We start from the raw sequence: 13,863 nt of genomic DNA, 5'->3' as shown, positions 1-13,863 counted from the left end.
TTTTGCACATTTCAGCCCTAAACTCCAAAACCAAAAGTCAGATCCAGATGAAATTCAATAGCAGGCTATGGGAATTTATTTGAATTAAAGTTGAAGAAAATCAGTTTTTGTTCAATTTACCCCGTTAATCCCGAACCGAAATTTTGATCCGTACACAGAAAGAAAAGATGAAACTTACACGACATGTAAACCAATAGTACTATTAAACAGACATCAGTTGAAACGAAAATCTGATTCAAAACCATGATTGATGTAAAATTACATTGAAATGCATTTACTTTTTCATTGAACAAGACTGTATATTTACAAATCGCTTAGTTTTGTAATGTAACTTTCCATTCAATTACCTGCTCCAAATATGTGCATGAAAATAAATGTAAATTCACAAAATATTTTTATCTGTGTATAAAATTCAGTAGCAAGCCATGGGATCAAGAGATCAAACAAATTGAAAATAATTGACCTTTTTGAATTTGGTCGCTTTTCCTCCCAACTACAGTTCACGGGACTACGAATTATGACACAGAGGGTTTATTTACTTTAGGTTTAAAAAAAATATCTTCTTGGAATAAGTAATCTTGCAGGATTAATTCTGCAGCTTACATGCTGTCAATAGTTTGTATATTTGTGATTGAGCTACATTGAATAATAGCTGACAGTTTTTGGTTATTTACACATTCGGGGCAGCAACAGTTTTCATCTGCTAGATCTCGATTGTGGCCCAATATTCTTGGACAGGTGAGTTTCATGCATTCGGTCCAGAATAGCTCTGATTGGGGTTCCAAGGTTAACGCTTAAGTGACAGGAAGATGGATAGGCGATGCCGAGAACATTCTTATTACCGCTCGATTCTCATTACATCTCTCTCTCTCTCTCCTCAGTGCATAACGGAACTTGCGCGAGGTATCATTTGAATTCGTGAATCATAGTAGAAAATACGATCCCGTCAACGACAGCACTAGACGGTTCGTATCACTTTTACTTGGTTATGTTATAAATCAAATTTGACACTTTTTTAAATCGGATTAGAGTGAACGGATGAAATCGACACACGGCCGACGCTCGGAACTCTTAGAGCCAAAGAAGACAAGGGGAGCCATCGGAATGGAAAATCCGGATACGCAAGTTTATGCATCAATTGACAATCTCTGAACCTCTTAAGCAAAAGAGAATCTATATCCGTTGGAACACTAAAACATGCACGAATTTCGTCAACCTCGTAAGAATCAGTGTTGCTAGAATTGAACGTAAATTGATACTTGGTAATCTTAAGCTTTGCTACAATACCTAAAAATACCCTGCAACAAGCTTAGTTAATGTCGTAGTGCAAAATTTTTTTTATTCAAATGGCTTGTAATTTGTTCAACAACTGCAATCGACATGGCAACGCTTATCTCCCTTCGTATTATGGCACGCGCATCGCATCGTGATGGTGATGAATCATGACGATGCACTTGACTGCACTATCGGATTAAGATATCTCCGCGTGCAGTCGTGTCTTGCTCATTGACACCGAAAGGAGAATGAGCGAACAAACAAAAACACCATCCCAATTTACGACCGATATTTTATGACAGAAATCGGAATTTTAAAAATAACAAAGCATATATCACCGCAGCTCCAGTGGCCACACGTATTCGGTGTAGTTGCAGCGAGATGCACACCCCCCTTTTTATCTATGGGTTCCGCCGTTGATCTGCAGCTTGGTTCCAATCTACCGGAATAAGCTCTAAGCGTCAATGCATCAGCAGTCGGAATAAAGCAGAATGCATCAAAGTGTCTTCGTGTCGTGTCCGGGCCGAGGGTGACGGGATAAGCAGTTAAACGGGTGAGTGACTTTTCCGTCGAACGTTGGTCAAAGGAGAGCAACGATGTGTCGTGACGAGGGTTCAAAATTTATGAATCAGGGCGCTGCGCTTCTTTAACTCTTGAGCTAGAAATGACACCGGCTCCGGGTGGTGATTACTTTCGACAAAATGTTTCCAATGACGCATTCGGATGAAGGTAGATATTTTAATTAGCTTTTGTTGCGTCTATTTCTCTTCCGTGCCTGGTGGAGGTCGAAATCGAACATTAGGAAATCGTATGCAGTTTGTCTGAAAATAACGGGCTTAAGATTTACTTCTTTTGTCGTGCATCAAAATGTGTTTAGTCAGTGTCTTTTGATTCTCGTATGCCTTTATGAGAGCAGTCATATGTATTCGAGTTAAAGACTGATTAAAAACGAATTTTGGAAGACGGATTGTTTCAAACAAAAAAGGTTCCAAAGTAATTTATGATTATTTTATTATCATCCACTTTATACGTTATACGAATACGAAGTAGTTTATTAATATTGGTTCAATGATTAATGATCAAGCTAGTAACGCTAACTTTCTTGTAATAAACAAAACTAACCACTTTTCAATGAAAACTTCAAGTGCAATTCTAATTCACTTTATTACATGTTTCATTAAATAAATGTGTTTGATACGATATTGTGGAATATGTTTTGAAATGTTTATTCGAAAGTAAGTGAACTAACACATAAGTCCAATATTAGTGACATTGTTAACTGAAAGTTCGTGAAAGATTTTTACATTGCTGTAAATATTCGCATTATTCTATAGTTAGAATTAGAGATGAATGTATGAAGAGGGGTTAAACGTTTTCGACTTCAAAAATAATGAGTTGAAAAAAGCAATACCAGCCTAACGGAATCCGAAATTCTCTTCAGAAATCAACGGATCAACAAAGGGAATAAATGTTCATGTTCATGATCATGTCAATGTTATTACAAGTTTTGGCTCGTCTCGGTTCAGATCGTGTAAAAATCACGAATTATCAATTACACTAGGAATAGTTCTACTAAAACTATCTATAACACATGGATCAATAAGTCCCGAGACTAACAATGGAAACAACATTTTTTTTGCAAATTTTATATTTTCATTAACATAATCACCTTTTAGGGTGATACAATGGTTCCAAAGTTTTTCCAATTTTTCAATACCATGTTTATAAAAAAATTAGCTTTCGCTTCAAAATAAGCTTCAGCGATGACCTCCTCATTTGAGCCAAATCTTTTTCCCTGGAGCATTTTTTTAAGATCAGCAAAGAGCCAGTAGTCACTGCACGGAGAACCCGCAGATCACAAAATTACAATATTGCAATTGTTGTTTCACGCCCTGGTTGTTTCAACTAAAATGTTGTTGATTTAACTAACATTTCTGTTGATTTTGACATAACCGTTCAGGTAACCGAAATTGTTGTATTCAAATGCTGTCACTTGGCGGATAACGAAGACAGCAAAACGCAGAACAAAAAACCTCTTCATTTCACCAGAAGCGTTTCATATTGAAAATTTTCAATGGTAAATGAACGTCATTTATGTTAGTTACGTAGTGGTCGTTTTATGTAAGTGAAAGTATGCAGAAGAATATAACAGTTAATTGTAAAACAAGTTTTCATGTGTTAAATAGATATTCCTACAGTATAAATGTTTTAATTTCATCTGAGAGTAATGTATTCTAGGACAGTTCATGTCAATGTTATTAAAACCGCTTAACGCTTAAAAATTTGCTGCTAAAGTGAAGTGGTACTATTTGTATTTTCTTGAAAGTGTATCTGTAGCATTAGGTTTACCAGCGAGCCATTCTGCAAGTGACGGAAAAATTTCCTAATTCCCTGTGACCATTTTTTTGGTGAGTTTCTTTTGAAAATTGTAATGTTTTGGTTCATTTCCATATCCTTTGTGAGTTTAGTGATAAACATATAAGCAGTTAATTAGGTGAAATTTCGTTGTTCAAGCAGTGAACGATTAGCTGCCCCCGAAGAGGCTAACAGTAAAAAATATTTATTGCAATTGGCGTTTTAAGTTCAAATAACTGAATAATTGGTTGAAACAACTGAGACATTCTTTTGCTTTCATGCATACAAGTTACTTTGCTGGGATTGTGTCGTTGCTAAGCTGCCAGCACGATAAATCAAAAATGTCAGATTAGTTAAAACAACAGTCAATTAGTTATACCAAATTTTAACCAATCAAAATCAGAAAAACAACTAATATTTTAGTTGTTTTGCGATCGCTGGCTTTTCCGTGTGGGGGCTAAATCTGACGAGTATGGGGGGGGTGGGGAAGCAGATCAAATCAATTCGTTCAATTTCGCTATTGTTTTCATCGACTTGTGGCAGGGTGCATTGTCTTGATGAAAAAGGATTTTTTTTTCTCTGCATGTGCGGTCGTTTTTTTGCGATTTCCTCCTTCAAACGCACCAGTAAGTCAATATAATAATCACTGTTGATCGATTCACTTTTTTCGAGGTAGTCTATGAAAATCACGCCATGCGTATCCCAAAAAACTGACGCCATGACTTTGCCAGTTGACTGCTGCGTTTTCGGACGCTTCGGACGGCTTTCGCCAGCTGTGCGCCACTCAGATGACTGCCGCTTCGACTCTGGAGTGTAGTGATGTATCCATGTTTCGTCCATGGTCACGTAACGACGCAAGTTGCGAGTAAATAGCGATAAACTGCTTTCTGAATCATCGACTCGTTGCTGTTTTTGTTCCATCGAAAGCAATCGCGGCACCCACTTGGAAAAAACCTTTTTCATGCTCAATTTTTCATGAAGGATAGTAAATACACTTCCATATGATATCTGTGTCATCTCAGCAATCTCACGGAGCTTCAGTTTACGATCTGTCATTATAATTTTTGTCACTTCACTCACATTTTCCGGTGAAACGGCTTCCACAGGTCTACCCGAGCGTTCCGCGTCATTTGTGTCGGTACGACCACGTTTAAACTCGGCGAATCACCGACAAATCGTTGCTTTTGATGGACAAGAGTCCGGATAACATTTTTCAATCCATTGTTTCGCTTGCACGGTGTATTTACCCATTAAAAAAACAATGTTTTATCAAAACACGAAATTCGGTCTTTTCCATTTTTTAAACAAACTACAAAACGAATTTACTCCAACCTCGATAACTCAGCTGTTTCTGGTCGGATCGACTTAAAATTTTGACCCGTTTCAAGCAAAGGTTAGTAATCTAGAAAGACGTGGTTACTGGTTTACTACGAGCGCCATCTCTGCTTTAGTCTCGGGACTTATTGATCCATGTGTTAGATGTATCAAATACATATTTTATGTCTAGATTCATTGCCGATTGGATTACGGATCAATATATCGGGAGATGAGTAATCATTCCAGTCGATAATCTCACATTTAACTTATTTACCAAAGTCTGTGTCATTATGAAACGAACAGCAATTGAAATGTTTAACAGCAACGGTAAACATAAGCAAGGTTCAACGATTTGTTTTAGTTTTTGTTAAGACGTAGAGCCGTCTTGAGCTAGTTTTAATATGATCAGTATCTAACGGAGAAACTGGTTGAAAAACTGACATATGAACACAATGATGTAATGAAAAACCGCGAATATGTATCAGTATCGTGCGGCAAAAATAGATGGGTAGAAATAGAATCGTGATCTTTGTATGTGCTTCTGATGAATTTGTTTCCGTCGATACGGGACTGTAAGTGAATACCGCGGTGGCTAAGTACAGCGAAGCATGCTTAGTTTCGTCCAATCAATTGGACTTTCTCTTCATGTGTTTTCATATGCAGGGTAGTTTAATTGGTAAAACAATTTCCCCGGTTAGGAGTTAGCTACGGGCTCGAGTCCCGCCTCTGCGGTAACATTTTCGCAGTTTTCATTACATCATTGTGTTCATATGTCAGTTTTCCAACCTGTTTCCCCGTTAGATACAGATCATATTATAAGCATGGTTGTGGCAACCAACTTGCATCGTTGCCAGAAAAGTCATTTTTTCAATAATCCACAACTGTCACAATGAAACAGAGGTATGAGCCATGCCAAACTTGTTCGTTTGGTGAACCAAACAAATGGCGTTTGTATGAGACTTAGGGGTATTATTATTTGTATTTGTATGTATTACTCGCCAACTCGAGCAAAAGTTGGCAGCACCATTTCAAATGCAACTTTTTGGACATGTAAACTTTGCCACCAAACACCACTTAGCATACTTTGTTTTTTCAAATTAATTTTCATTATCTTTTGAAAAAAGTCAAACTACAAAAGTGTGTTGATCCACTGACGCTTCTGAACGCGGAAACCGGAATAGTCGGACGCTTTGTTTTACCTACTACTGAAATTGTTGGAAAACAGAAAGTTATTTTCAAAGAGACACCCTACTTTTACTTCTAAAATTTTAAGTAACTCGGCCAAATGAAAAGCTAAGATAGTGGTTTCCTTAGTAAAGTTGCTAAAAATAAAATTTCCTACAACTTTGCAGCAAAGTGTAATTAATTTTAAGTTCGTATAAAAAAGTTAGATTGCACATTTCAACCCAAACAGTGACCATCCGTATGACTTTGTACATTTAAAAAAGCACCATTTGATTACAAACGACTTTTGACAAACAACCACAAACATAGATTGGAAATTTGTCTTAAGATTTTTATGTCATTAGTAGTGAGTTCATGATCTTCCAAAAAGACATGTTTTGCTACTTTTGACTTGAAGTGATGTGGTAGTCCCTTTTCCAATTCTTTGTATGCTTTCGCTATTTCTGAAATATGTTTATTGAAACGAATGTCTAGTGTTCTCTTTGTTTGTCCGATGTGTATTTTATCGCAATGAGGACAGGAGATTTTGTATACCCCAGACTTTTTCAAATTCTCTGTAGGATCTTTTGTAGAACCTAGTAGAGTTTTCAATTGGTAGCTCATACTGCTGAACACTAAATCTAAACCAAATTTTTTTAGTTTTGATTTTAGTGGGTGTGAAATGTTTCGATTGAAGTCCACCGATATTCTTTTAAAATTTTTAGAAGGGGGGGGTCAAAGTTGTAAGTGATTGTTTTTTCAACAGTCTTAATTTTTTATCGAAGATGGTTTAAATTGTATGCTCTGGATATCCATTGAACTTTCCAATTTCAAAAATAAAGTTTTTCTCTTTTATCGCAGCATCTTTTCTAAGGGGCAAGGATAGCATTCTGTGAATCAAATCATATGGTGGAAAGCTGCCATTTTGTGTTGATGGAAATGATTAGAAGTATTTGGTATGACACGGTCCATATTGGTTGGCTTCCTATATATTTCGAAAGTTAAGGATTTTGCCTCCCGGACAATAAGAATATCCAAGAAAGGTAAATTGTTGTCTTTCTCTTCCTCATGGGTGAATTTAATATTTTTATGTAAATTATTAATTATTTCTAAGAAGTGTGATAAATGCAAAATATATCATCTACGTATCTCCACCAGCGATTAGGTAACAATCTCTGCTTATTTAAAAATTCTTCAAGGTTTGCCATAAATAATTCACATAAAAACGGGGAGAGTGGATTTCCCATTGGTGCCCCTTGTAATTGTTTATAAATTTCCCCTCTGAATTTGAAATAATTTACATCCATGCAAAGCCGGGTTAGAGTAAGATAAGACCGTACTTTGCATTTCCACAAACTACTACTATTTTGTTGAAGTAACCAATCTTCCAACAGATTGATTGAGTCCTTCACTGGAACACTTGGGAATAAGGCGGTTACATCGAAAGATACCATCATTTCGTCATCTTCGATTTCGCCTGAATTCTGAAGTTGAGTAGCGAATACCTGTGTGTTAGGAACTGATTTACTGAAGAATTTTTTTGGCATAGATTGGAATTCTTTTACTAGCCATTTGGAGATTTTTTGAGTTGGGGCCTCTGCTGAAGAAATGATTTCCCTTATTTCGTTACCAGGTTTATGAACCTTTGGTAGTCCCTTTATTTTGGATAAAGAGGGGTTGGAAACTTTGAGACTACTGAGATTGATATCGAAGTTTGGGTTGCATTCATGAAGAGTTTTATCTATTTTTTTAATAATATCTGGAAGGGGGTCGGCTCTTTGTTTCCTATAAGGGCCGTCATTGATTTTTTTGGGTTATCAGATTGTCATAATCTTCTTTGTCCATAATTACCACTTTGTTTCCCTTATCAGCCTTAACATAAAATAAAGGCTTTTCCCGCAATTGTTTCACTAGTTCTTTATCACCCATATTTTGTTGATTTTTCAGTTAAGTATTTTTAATGATATCAGCTACAATAGTTCTGACATCATTAATTTGAGAAAAAGAAAGATTACAGTTATTAAGTCCTGTTTCTACGTCTATAATAACTTGTTCGAGGTTTACTTTAGAAGAAATTGTATAATTTAATCCAAGATTGAAAAGTTTTGTTTGTTCGTTGGTAAAATTCTGAGATGAACGATTTATTAGGAAGTCTTCTGAAAACTGTATTGGAGGTTTTGGGGGGCGGCGTGTGGAATTTTTGAAACGTAAATTTTCGAATTTCTTGTGAAGAAGAATTCGTTTACGCTCAGATTCGCAATGTTCTGCAAATTTAACTTTGCTTAGGAAAATTTCGAAACCTTGAGGATATTGTTTCGCTAATTTCAAATGAAGATTATAACATTCCAAAGTTTTCACGTTCAGAATGCTAAACAATTTTTTAGTTTTCTCTTTCAGAATTTCGTGTTGAATTTTATTTTGAATATTTTTAGAAAAAGATCTCCCACCCTTTACCTTGCAGCATGTGGGAGTTAATCCAAATTTCAAAATTTTTTGCATTTTTTCAGAAATGCAATGTCTCTCGATATCCCACAATTTTCTTTCTTAACTTAATAAACCTATTGGGCTCACTTGGCTTGGTAACCATTGTCAAACAGAAATTTAGTGGCATAAATTTATTTTAATGTGAATTTCTGTTTGTTAAATTCGTTCGATACTTTCGGAAACGGAATTCGGAAATTGGTTTAGCCGTAGACAGCTAAATTCACCTAATGGGTTGGAGATACATCTAATACATATGTTATGTTCGAACGACTATGTTGCCAAAAACGAACCGTGCTAAAATTAAAACTTCATGAAAAACGGTGCTGTGCATAGTCTTTTGGGTGCTAGGGAACAATTGCATGAAATAGTACTGAAAATCGTGTTTCACTTTGCAAATATATCGATATTTCCGTTAAAAATGGGATGGGATGGTATTTGAGTAATATATGGCTTGTTGGAAAGCTATTAACGTGCGGAATCAAAGTCTATAAACATATTCTGTTTTCAAGGTCAATTGTGGCAGATATTGTCAAAAAACTGAAAATATTGACAAAAAACTTCGCATAACTCAAAAATGAAACATCCGATCTCAAAACCTTTTCAATAGCGTTCAGGATGACGGGGGACCGTTCATTTGCGACTAGTTCGATCAAAATCGGTCCAGGCATCTCTGAGATCTCGACCTCTTTGTTGACAACTAACACACACCAATAGTCACTATCAGTTATCGTTTTTGTTAGTTGATGATTGAGTGAATTAAGCAATCTTTGCTTATTTACTTTTAGATTTCCAACGATTCATCTATACTAAAGTATGGCTTACTTACGACATACAGCACAAATTAAATAAGGCGAAACAAAACAAAATGATCTACTACCACTGATATTTCAATAAAATAAAGTATTAAATAGGTCTTTAGGATTGAATATCGAATTCTGACAAGAACAGAGTTGTTGGATTTTATCTTATTCAACAAATTCGAATGCGTTGACCTTGAAACCAGAACTCCTATTGATGAATATTCTTTAAAATACAGTCTGTTACATAATAGCGTGGTCTCGATTACTCGCGATCTGTAAAGTGGAATGGTGTGAATATTTTTTTTAACACAGAGCGCAGTAGTGTCCTTCATGCCATACGAGGATGAATCAGCTGACTATTGTTTAGATTTCGAACTCAACATTTTTCCAAAATGAGTACCGCGTACGCTTCGCTCTTCGAAGCAGTTTTTTTGTGCTCGCACCTGAAAGGTCTCAAAATCACCAAAGCTGCCGCGGCGAAATACATGCAAAAGTCGAAACAGTTTGTGAGTAAGTGAGTTAATCGTTTTAAAAAGGTGAACAATGTCGACGACTTTCCAAATCGCAGTTCTGTCGGTGTATTATTAGAAAAAGACGAAAAAGTGATTTGTGATCCGTTTTTGAAGAATCCGACATCACCTGTGCTCAAAGTTGACCAAAAAAGGTTTAAATATATTGTACGGAACTGTTCGCAGACCTTTGTTTCAAATAATTTGAAATTTCAAAGTACTTTGCAAAAACCGATGTTGAGTGAAAAATATGTGCAAAAAAGTATTGAATGGGCCATGGTGTCGTGACCTTGGATTGGTCCTCTCAGTCGCCCGATGCCAATTCAATTTAGAACGTTTGAGCTCAAATGAAGATGAAGCTTGGAAAGAACTGACCGCACAATTTTAAGCAGCTTGTTCGTCGAATTTACAAAATTTGGAGGTAGTTTTCAGAATAATACGCGCAGAATCTCGCTCAAAGTATGGCTCGAAGGTGTCAAGCCATTATTAACGCTGAAGGTGATTAGACTTGCTATTAATGTATTTGCATATCAGTTTTTGATCTAATAAAACAATATTCAAAAAGCGTTTTCGTGTTGAGGCTTTTCATTTTCTCACAACAGTGACCACGCTCTTATGTAAAAGACTGGAAATGCCTTTGGTTCGATCTTCAAACTAATCATCTCAGAGGGCGCGCAAGTTAATACAATTACATTTCCTATTGCGTAACTGAACACGGTACTAAAAATATCGCAGTTAGTTTGTTTTTGCCTTTCTCATATAGAAAGGTTATGCAATCACTTGAAAAACCGACTAGTGACTCAGTTCATCGAGCTGAGCAATGTCTGTGTGTGTGTGTGTGTGTGTGTGTGTGTGTGTGTCAAGTAATCTCACTAAGTTTTCTAGGAGATGGCTAAACCGATTTTGACTTAGATTCAAATGAAAGGTCTCGTGGTCCCATACGGAATTCTTGAATTTCATCCGGATCCGACTTCCGGTTCCGGAGTTATAGGGTAAAGTGTGTTCAATATTGTACATCGTCACTTAAACCGGCGAAACAAAATACGTAAAAAATTTTCTAAACCGGTCTCAAAACTACACAAATCGATAGTCATTTTCAGTAGGCAACTAAACAAACCGATTCCGGCTATCCTGGTTCCCGGTATCCGGTTCCGGAAGTACCGGAAATAGTGGGCATAGATACCAAAATGGATCTCACTCACTTTTCTCAGCGATGGTTTGACCGATTTCCACAAACTTAGATTCAAATGAAAGGTATAAATGTCCCATACGGAATTCCTGAATTTCATCTGGATCCGACTTCCGGTTCCGGAGTTATAGGGTAAAGTATGTTCAATATTGTACACCGTCACTTAAACTGGCGGAACCGTTATTCCCAATCTTAGGGTCAATTGAAAGGACTTATGGTCCTACCATAAATTACTGCATATTTTCGGATGCAACAAACATTTAAATCGTAATTAAGAGTACGTACTAGTAGAGTTTGTATGTCATGTTAGTTGGTGGCCGTACAAACCGACTTTGATTATACCGGTTCTCGGGTTCCGATGCCGAAAGTGCATATAATAGTGAACCCACTTTGCTTTCTTAAGGATGACCTACGCAATCAAAGCACTGTTTTATTCTGTCTGTTATACTAGTTATTGTACAAACAATCTCTTGGTTTCTTTCAAAAATCGAAGAAAAATTTTTTGAATAGAATTCCACAATATTATACATGAGAAAGGCATCATTACACCACCAGGTGGATTAAAACAGGTTTTTTTTTAAATAGAACCGATTAATTAAGGTCTTTTTGATTTTTTACAACATTGGTGAAAATCCACTTTAATGCGCATCTCTATATTCTGGAGCTGGATTATGGACCTGGATTTTAGTATTCAGGATCTAAAACTGAATTCTTAAGGTGAAATGTAGCGTCTTAAAATACGCGCAAAATTTTATCCGCTTCAGTTGAACGAACCGTCACACAAAGCATACCAAGAAAAACGGACACATAGAAACAAGAACTTTTTTCAATGATTGAGCGCAGTGGGCTTACCTCTCGTTATATTGGTTTGTAAAAAAGACTGGACGTAATTGATTTTTGAATCCTTCACACTTTAAATATATGCTAATTCAATCGTTATTATAAGTGATTACTCTTACACTAGAGCTATAAATCATGAGTAATTATGGATGACTAACATGATGTTATATGTATATGTATTAACCAACTTACTAACCATGTATATGCCTGTTGTTTTTCATTGTTTATCACATTGTTTTTTTATCACGATAATACTTGGTTTGTATTTCATTCAGTAGCTTGTCAATGATGAAGTTATAGTTTTGCTATAAAAATTGCTACAATCTAAAATAATACCTGTTATACGATATCACACAGCCAGGCTTTATTGCTTCAGCCACATCAATGCATTGAACTTAACAGAATGGGACATTATTAGCATTATAAATGACAGTTACTTAGAAAATAAACAATTTCTTACAATACCCATCTTATTGTATTCAACTCGTTTTTATTTCAACACAAAACCCAATGCTGCATAAATTCGCGTCATTATTTTATATGTAATTTTTGTTCACGATATAATGCCACCGTGCCCACCGTGCATTTCTCACACCACCTCAATGCGAAACAGCAGCGCGCAAGCAATGAAAAAAATGCGGAAAAGTTTATGTAAACTTTTTCATATTTCGGTTGTTTTAGCTAATGTTTTATAATTTTGAGTTGCATTTTCAGATATTTTGTGAAATTCTGCTACAAATACTACTTTTCAGTTCTAAAATCATCCCCCTGGAACGGAACAGTTACCGTTTATACATTTCAAAAACCAATTACGGCTCGGCAAAGCAGTTATGATAAATTTGATTTCGAAAACTTAAGTGTTTTTGGTTTTTCGAAAATCGGTCTAGTTTTTGAATAATTGATCAAAAACGCGATTTTAGCATTCCGCTACATTTCACCTTAATTCCTGAGTTTTCTTAGATGATGCTATCTGATATCAAACATTTTGCTGAATTTGAATGTTGAGCTATTTGTGCTTATTTCATACTACTGGTTTGGGTCAAACTTTTTGTACATGTAGACTTTGTAAAAAAAAAACACTTATCTTGTTGTTTCAAATTTAATCTAGATAGTATCTTGAAAAAGAGTCGAGTTTCTTAAACCGGTTTTATTCAAACGTATGTATTCGAAAAGTTACATATCCTAAAAATGTTGTAGAGTGACTGAATTACTGCGAAGAATTATTTAAGTACAATTTTTGAAAAAAATATTGAAAGACGTCTAAAAATCGATGTTTGGTGTCAAAGTAGAGGCCAATAGATATTCTAATTCAGAAAATGACTTAAAAATATTCACCTTGATTGGAATTATTGAATAATTGCATTCATTAAAATAGCAAGCAATTTAATGAATCACAAAAACTCCGGCGAACGACCAAAATTAGGTTAAATCCGGGTATGAATAAACGATATAAAAAATGATACACGAAAACTTTAATTTACGCGAACCTAATTCACGTGACCGATGATCGCGTAAAAAAACAGATCAAAATAAACAAGTAAGCAATATGTAGCTCCATGGCTTTGAACAGCATTGGAAAGTTATTCATAAACTGCTGATTGCCTGTGAAGAGCTAAAGATCTGTTTCTACTGATATTCTTTGGGTGACAAAGAATAGATATTACCTGTTGTAGTTCTTGCTGTGGCACAAATCCTAAATGCTTTTGCATTCAAACGTATTTGGATTTATTGTATTATTTACACTAAAATCGAATGGAATTGAAAAATCCCTTTTTTACGCGAAAAATTTAAAATAACGCGATGTTTAAAAATTTATAAAGGCCGAAATTTGGTAATTACGTTCTTTATGGTGGTCTCAGACGGACGATTATGTGCACTTTAAAATTGACGAAGTGCTGTATAAACAGTTCTATTTGAACACTGATTTTGA

General features: G+C 35.7%; 1 long non-coding RNA gene across 1 annotated transcript; it reads left to right on the top strand.

The window, feature by feature from the left end:
- The first annotated feature begins 623 nt into the window (after positions 1-623).
- LOC131431447 (uncharacterized) lies at positions 624-1,152 on the top strand. The gene is made up of 3 exons (XR_009229676.1): positions 624-738; positions 882-965; positions 1,030-1,152. It is a non-coding gene; the product is annotated as an uncharacterized LOC131431447 (long non-coding RNA).
- The last annotated feature ends 12,711 nt before the right edge of the window (positions 1,153-13,863 follow it).

Source organism: Malaya genurostris, chromosome 2, assembly GCF_030247185.1.
Source record: "Malaya genurostris strain Urasoe2022 chromosome 2, Malgen_1.1, whole genome shotgun sequence".
In the NCBI taxonomy this organism is placed as follows: Eukaryota; Metazoa; Arthropoda; class Insecta; order Diptera; family Culicidae; genus Malaya; species Malaya genurostris.
The sequence above is the reverse complement of the archived record's forward strand: the minus strand, read 5'-3'. Positions and strand labels throughout refer to the sequence as shown.